This window comes from Rutidosis leptorrhynchoides, chromosome 1, assembly GCF_046630445.1.
Source record: "Rutidosis leptorrhynchoides isolate AG116_Rl617_1_P2 chromosome 1, CSIRO_AGI_Rlap_v1, whole genome shotgun sequence".
Classification (NCBI taxonomy): domain Eukaryota; kingdom Viridiplantae; phylum Streptophyta; class Magnoliopsida; order Asterales; family Asteraceae; genus Rutidosis; species Rutidosis leptorrhynchoides.
Window position 1 is genome coordinate 445324171 of NC_092333.1, and position 7928 is coordinate 445332098.

The following is a 7928-nucleotide window of genomic DNA, read 5'->3' on the forward strand; positions in this document are numbered from 1 at the left end:
AAGGAGGTTGTTTCGGGTCAAACCTCAAGTGTTAAAGTTGTTCTACTCGTCAACGGCATCATTTTGGTGGTATTGGTAAGTTCAAACTCCGAATTACATTTGTTAGATTTGATATTCAAGTTAGGGTTTGAGTTTGATTTGTTGTGAAACCCTCTTAGATGATGAAATGGGTTTATGGTGACTAGTTATTCTTGTCACTTGGCGTGTTTTGGGTTGGTTGACGATTTGGCCTTGATTAGGCTTTAATCTTGAGTTTAATCACTAGGTTTAGTAATTATGGAAGTGTTGGAACCACTTTAGGTGAATTTGGGTTGACTAATTTTGACTAGAGTCAAAATTAGGGTTTGGTGATGATTATGACCCAATTGTCGATTTAATGAGGTTTATAAACTTAAAATGTATTAAGTTGAAGTATAAAACCGAGTTAAATATGTTTTGGTGTCAAAACTCGCTAACGGCGCGATGTTGACTCCTTTGGGTCAAAATGGCACTAAGTGTCGAATTGGGTTGGTTTGTAAGTCAACCCTAATTGTGTTGCTTGTTTCGTGATTATGGAATAGGTACTTTCCATTGACGAGTCGCGAATTTCTTGGAAGCATTCATCAAGACTTCAAGGTGAGTGTTAATATCCTATATGCTTATGTATGTGTAGGATGGGTGCGGGTGGGGTGAAGTGGTTCTCGGTTATAGAGCTTACTTCACATATAGGTGGATTGATGGATTTGTGTATAGGTCCAATTGACACGGTTGTGCGTTTTGGTTGACCACCTTTGACGAGGTGCACACTTCGTGTGTACATTATCACATTGGCTTGTGAGTGGAATAATTATATACGTATGTATATGAGTTATCTATTTGTGGGGTATGGGCTAAAGTTCGATGTTGACGATACCATACCCTAGAGTATATTGTGGTGTTGATGAGGGTTTAAAGTTCGTTGTTGATGATACCTCATATGTATGGAATTTAAGTTCGATGTTGACGATGCCATACGACTATTGTAGTGACGTTGATGAGGGTTTAAAGTTCGTTGTTGACGATACCTCGTATGTGGGTTTTAAGTTCGATGTTGACGATACCACATTAATTCATTCGATGAGGGTTTTAAGTTCGATATTGACGATACCTCATACGTGGGTTTTAAGTTCGATGTTGACGATACCACGTTAATTGGGACGAATGGGATTTAAGTTCGATGTCGACGATACCATTCGTAGAGCTAGCCTTGAGATCTTGAATACTTTTGGATGTTGTGAACATCGATGTTTGTCGTATTATTGTGATATATATATATATATATATATATATATATATATATATATATATATATATATATATATATATATATTGTCGTATTATTGTGATATATATATGTATATATATTGTCGTATTGTTGTGATGTAGCTAACCCTCTGGGTGTAGCTTAATGGCGTTGTTCACATCGTCGTTGGTGAACCTACCTTATTGTTGATGTTATTGTTTGTTGCTTAGTGATCGTACGGTATGCTTAGCTTAGCTTGCCTTTATGCTTGGATGCTCCGGTATGCGGTATTTGTTTAATTGTGTGGCGTGTCCATTTTATGCATATATATGTATGTAGTATATTTTCACTCACTAAGCGTTAGCTTACCCTCTCGTTGTTTACATTTTTATAGGTTTGCATGCTTGGCGGCTCGGGTAAGCTTGGGGATTAGAGATCTTGGCTAGGTTGCTTTAGAAGATCTTGCTTTTGTACTCGATTAGGATTTGGGTAGCGTAGTCCCAAATCACCATGCTCGGTTTTGTGTAAACGTAACTAGCCGGGTCATAATGATTATAACCGGTTTATAATTTAATTAACGTATCATCGTATTAAGGAGTTTAAATTATTAATGTATGTTTTGAGTTCGATGAACTTACTTTGGTAACAAATATGTTTTGGAAATTGTGTAATGGGACCTAAAGTATTATTTAACGCGTATTTAAAGGAAAAATTTTTATGGGCCGGTTTTAATACGGGTTGGGTTGTTACCTCTCTTCTGCTCTCTTCTACCTAGCATCACATTTGCACACATAGCATGTGCAATTTGGATTATCCTTACCCGTACAACCTGCATTTTTCCGAACAATTCTTTCCTCTTCAATTTCTGCTTCGTTTTTACCTACAAACACAACATTAGCCTTTTGCGTATCTATCGAGATGGACCAGTCACATACTTCATCCGCATACGTTGTAGTCAAAGCCTTGGATTGAACAGAACCCGAAGATTCTTTCTCTACAATTACATGTTGTGGTGTAACTGAGATGGTTGTCTGGTGAAAAGGATCATGAAAACCAGGCTTGGGTGGTCTCGTGCAAGTCTTCTTAAAATGACCATATTCATCACAATTGTAACACCTAACCTTGGACATATCAAAACCAAATTTCGAATCTCGATTCAAACTCAACGATCTTTGTCCTGTTCTCTTCAGGTACTTTCTAGCACGTCTCACAATGCTACCCATACAGTAGAGTATATCCATTCTCTCAAGCTCATCCTCATCAATCTAATCATAGTCTTCATTTTCAAGATGACTATTAAGCACTTGTTCACCAATCATATCGTTGTATCAGTTAACAACAATAGCTGCCAAAGCCATATCTTCCTGAATAGATTCACGAGATCTCTTCTTGATGTTCTCAGTTTGAAACACATGAGTTTGAGTCTGAGTCTGAGTCTGTTAAATCGGAGAATCCTCAATCATCTTAATTGTAGAATTTTGAGCTTGTAATTTAGCATTAAAGTAGCCCGACTGAGACGATGGTGCAGACATTTGTGAAGCATTGGCTGATATGTATGCTGTCTGTAATGGAGCATGAGTACCAGAAGATGAAGCTAAAGATGATGCAGCAGCTGCTACAGAACCAAGTCTCTTTCTCTTTGCTTCATCTTGAATGTCCTTCTCCATCAACTTCGACGTAAAAGCTGTTAGTGTCAATGGACGACCTGATGAACTGTACCTGTTTTGAATCTTTTCAATCTCATGATCCCATTTTTCTGGAAGACCATCTTTCAACACCCTTACTGCCTTTTCATTAGGCACCTCAATCCCATAATCTGCCATCTCTACAACCAATAATCGATATCTTTCCAAAGTCTGTCCTAGAGATTCTGATGGAAGAGCTGCAAACACCCTCCATTCATCCTTCAAAACCTTACCCTTAGTCGCACGATAAGTAGCTGTACCCTCTGTTGCTGATTGAAGAGCCAACTAGATAGTATACGATGTTTTGTTTCGGTTCTTAAATTGCTGAAAAATCTCCTTAGACAACGCTTGGGTTAGCTGAGCATAACATCCACACTCAAGATTGTACTCTTCACGCTTTGTGGGACTAAACTGTGAAGTTTCTTTGGGTTCACCATCTGCTCGGCATGGCCATACATACGTATTCTCAATACATTCCCAAAGTCTAGAGTCGACACCATTTAAGTAAATAACAAAGCTAACTTTCCAGTCCAAGAAATTCTTAAGGTTGTCAAGTCTAGGTACTTTATTCGCTGATCCAGATTCACTTTCATTAAGTAACAGTTTTTGTAGTCCAGGTGCAATTACTAACGCGCTGTATTCATTTGTCATTTGTTCATTAGTGTCAGACATTTTGACTGATTAAGATTGATTAAGATTACTTAAGTGCAATTAAAAGATTCTGTCTCAAAAGAGCCGATGGACGAGAAGATCGGTCGGAGGACGGTGACAATCGGTCGGAGGTCTAAGACTGACGGCCGATGGTGAAAACTCAGTACCTCAATCTTAGCGTAAGGACCTTCGGTCGATGGAAGAGTTAGTCGGCCGATGATAACAGACGATCGGCCGATGGACAAAAGACGAACGGACGATGGTTAAGACAAACGGTTCTAAGTTATGAAAGACTGTCCTCCAGTTCACTGCTAGACGATCGTTCAATTGTGTCTGACGTACAGTCGAGGGTCGTGACGAACGGTCGATGGTCTAGGACGATCGGCCGAGGGTAGTTCTTACGAATTCTGGCAGAAAAAGCTAGGGTTTTTCGACAAAAACTTCAATTTTGATCAAATCTGACGTTCTAGACTTAAACAAAACCGATAGAAACCTCAGAAAAACACCCTTGAACAAAAATAGACTCGAAAACACAAGATTTAAACGTAAAAATTTCAACTTTTGATTGAAAACCCGTTTTGACCAAAACCCTAAAACAAAAACTATAAAATCGACTCAAAAACGTTTTGATCAGCAACTCAAAAGCTCTGATACCACTTTGTAGACGTACTATAGACCTTAGATCAAATGTATTAACCTAGATTAACGACGGAAACGATAGCTAGGGCGAGTCGAATACTTGATTTAACTATCGGGATCAATCTAACCAACAAAAAGTTGATATAATCGATGCCTAGAGCCTTGTATTCGGTTGGGGATTGGTCTGGGACGGTAAACACAGAGTAATACGACGGCAATAGGGTTTGTGGTGTGTAACCTAACAATGAACCACAAAACCCGTATATATATATAATTCCAGTGACCATCGGCCGGTGGTCTGGGACCTTCGGCCGATGGTGATAGTCCCTCGACCGATGGTCCCTACCATCGGTCGATGGTCTGAGCAGCCAACCAAGTGCTCTTAACCATTTCACGACATTATACTAAGCAATTCAAATACAAAGTATTAATGACGATGTTCATACATGACTGAAATTCGAAATACAAAACTAATAGAACTTATTACATAATAGAGCTCGGGATTATGCACCAACATGATGAAAGATTCCTAAACATTAAGTTATAAAAGGGTCAAGATACTGAAGAGAAAAATATCATTGAAGAAATTGTGTCGAAGATCCAAAGTCGGTTTAATTTGAAAATTAACGCACGACATTTGAAGATTTTGCATGGATACAGAAAGCGAAAACAATTTAAAGATGCAAATGCATTTTCAAGCTTTCCTAGAGACACTAGTGGTCATTGGCTACCAAGATATGTTCTTCAAATAATGACTTAGAAAATAAGATCACATTTGAAGATCCATGAGAACGATCTTGAAGTTGACCAAAGGCCCAATGAAATTTTTAGGTTAAAGCTTAGAAGTCACTAAACTTCACAACAAACACAAATGGGGAGATTATTAATATCTAGATTTGTCCTTGTAATTGTGTAGGTTATGTAAGTCCCTATTTGTAAAAGTTAGTATGATGAGGGCTATAAATACTTACCTATGTCTTCCATAGGAAACGATTAGCCATTTTACCGAAACGAGTTAAGAAGGCCGTGTAATAAAATTTTGGCTTTTCTCTCACTTTATCGAAACTGTTCGTAACTCTTACATTATTACTCATACTTACCGAATAATCTCGATATTCATGTTTATGATGTAATTTGGGTTCCTACACATATGGTATATACGAGATTTCATATAGGTGATCTATTTTAATGGCATAGGATCATCGGGAACTAGTTGAGGATGACTGGTGTAGGAGCTGGGGATTCATGATGGTTAAGAAATATTAAGAACTCTTTTATATTTTCTACACTAAACTGGACAAACACTATTTCGGCCACACTTGTCGACTTACAATATTTTCGACACTAATAGAAGGTTAAAGAGAAAAACTAACTTTTTTGATGTGAGAGTTTCGTTTAAAGATATTAGTCACAGAGTATACTAATCCAAAACTTTAGTAGCAATGTGGCTTTGATACCACAGTGATGGGAGAGTTACGCTAGATTTAGAGAAGACCTATAAGAACAATTACACACTTGCTAAATATAAGACCATATCGAAGGGGAATTAAGGTAGGTCTATATGTATATAAGACTTAGAAGAAAGATTAAACACATGCTAAAAAAATATAAGACTAAATGCAAGAAAGAATAAGAAAGAATCTCAAAGACAACACTATGTGTTTTTATTTCTCAAACTTGAGATTATTTACAACCGAAATGACACTTCCTTTTATAGGTGAGGAAAAGATGTCATGTTGATTTCACACGACACTTTACAAAATACATAAAATATTACACACGACAAAAAATAAAATAAAATACACAATTAATACATAAAAGAAATTAATTAGGGTAGTGACATAAGTGCTTGTATTACTTGATTCTTCAATAATATCTTCTTATTTTCTTTCACCATGATTTAACTTTTTCAGATGAAATAAGTTACAAGAAATGCAAAAATCATCAATGTATAAGCGATGCCTTAATCAATAGAAGTCCCTGCAATTATTCAATCATCAACGCACAAATCCAAACAACTATACTTATCTATTCTATTGAATCTATAAATACATAGTCAATTTAAAAGTTAACATATTTAAATTTTAAAAGTTAACATGTTTAAAATCTAGATTAATCATTTGTATTCAAATGGCTATCTATTTGATACAGAATATGACCATCATAATCCTCTATTGAAGTATTAGACAATTTCCGACTAGAACAGACAACCACATCAGCAACACAAACTTATAACATAATCATTCATAACCATCACACCTATCCTCAAAAATTGAGACATTATATATTAATTAATTATTCCAATGTACTAATAACGCAGATAAATGTACAACAAAATTATACATTTCATCGTCATGATATATGCTTGATAACCATAAAGGTCATCACGAAAACCTCGAGGGCGGAACAAGGACAAGTTCGTGCTAATGGTGCCCTCTAGCACATGGCCAGGGTGAGCCCACCCGACGAACCGAACAAAGACCACTCCCGACATGGCGAGCCTTAAAAATAAGTTCAAGTTTCGCTACCAGTTCAACTAAAGGTTGTGTTCGCCGTATGTTCTTGTATTTAATTTATATTTTATTATATCTAATTTAACATTGCCCTTCTAATAATAAGAAAAGAGTGAATTAAATGAAAAACAAACCAAAAATGATATAGTGTCAAATGATTAAATCATATAAAATGTCAAATGATTAAATTAAAAGCAAATAAAATTCCAAATGATTTAAGAAGATTCAAACTATAAAATCAGAGCTCAGTCAAAATTTCTTAAACACGATACATTTCCATATATACTCTTGTATTGTATATAATAATCAACCTCACATCAGATTGATATAATCAAGCTCATGTCATATAAAAATTATGCTTTCATAATCCCATATAAGATAAAAGTAATATAGTGCTTATTCTGATTCATGAGAGGCTAATAATAAATTCAAAATTGGAAGTTTACACTAAGAAACCCTTTTGGGTTTCACAATAGACGGTGTTTCCTAGTATCATCTCCATACATGATTTTATTAAATAATATCTCTTTTTAAAAAAGATAATAAAAAATTACATAAAAATCTAATACTAATTACTAAGCTAAAGTCTTGCCAATATCTAACAACATCTGATACCAAGCTAAAGTCGTGCCAATATGTAACAACAATATTAGATCCTCTAAACTCCATCAATTAATAAATTAATAAATATCATATAAAAACAAAACAAAATAAATAACTGAATAATTTAAACGAAAAAGGATTAATTACCCTCACTGAAATCGGGAGCAGGTAAAGTGAATTGAGCATCAACAAGTGAACAAATAATGCCAAATAATACCATCATTGAAGTCACCAACAAAATTTGATTCACCGCCATTAGTTTCCGGTTAAGCTAATTCAACGATGTATATTCGAAAAGAGGAACAATTTATCAACGGAGATGGAACACACGTTTGAAACCCTAGATATAGATATTGATATAGAGAGTTCTGAAATTGATAAATGAAATGCGTGTGTATACATGTTTTTATAGTGCGAGTTATATATATATATATATATATATATATATATATATATATATATATATAATTAGACATATATTTTTTTGAACGACAAAATATATTAAAAAACCTAACAAGGAGCTAGGATAAATTTCAAAGAATACATACAGCAACATCTGACACGACAACCACATCG

At 35.4% G+C, this 7928-nt stretch overlaps 1 non-coding gene across 1 annotated transcript; it reads left to right on the top strand.

Moving 5' to 3' along the window:
- Positions 1-7115: 7115 nt before the first annotated feature.
- Positions 7116-7257, top strand: LOC139887459 (small nucleolar RNA snoR83). The gene has a single exon (XR_011773291.1). It is a non-coding gene; the product is annotated as a small nucleolar RNA snoR83 (small nucleolar RNA).
- Positions 7258-7928: the final 671 nt, after the last annotated feature.